Consider the following 574-nt stretch of genomic DNA (forward strand, 5'->3'; position numbering starts at 1 on the left):
CTGAGCTTCATTAGTAAATAGACAACTCTCAGACCTTTCCCTTGGCAGAGGTCGCATAATCAGGCTTTGTGTTGATTTCGCATTCTGTTCGTTAGAGACAGTTCCCTGGTGGCGCAGTGGTTGAGAATCTGCCTGCTAATGCAGGGGACACGGGTTCGAGCCCTGGTCTGGAGGACCCCACATGCCGCGGAGCCACTGAGCCCGTGAGCCACAACTGCTGAGCCTGCGTGTCTGGGGCCTGTGCTCCGCGGCGGGAGAGGTCGCGGTAGTGAGAGGCCCGCGCACCGCGATGAAGAGTGGCCCCCGCTTGCCACAACTAGAGAAAGCCCTCGCACAGAAACGAAGACCCAACACAGTAAAAATAAATAAATTAATTAATAAACTCCTACCCCCATCTTCTTAATAAAAAAAAAGAACATATTAGAATAATTGGCTGGTACAGGGAAAGCACAAAGAACTTGCTTCTATTTTTGTGATGCATGCTGTAATAAGGGTTGAAAATGTGACTGGAGGTAAGAAACGTGAAACTCAGAAAAGCAAAGAAGAGAGGATACTGTTTCTTTGAAAATATTCT

This window comes from Physeter macrocephalus, chromosome 12 (assembly GCF_002837175.3).
Source record: "Physeter macrocephalus isolate SW-GA chromosome 12, ASM283717v5, whole genome shotgun sequence".
Lineage (NCBI taxonomy): Eukaryota > Metazoa > Chordata > Mammalia > Artiodactyla > Physeteridae > Physeter > Physeter macrocephalus.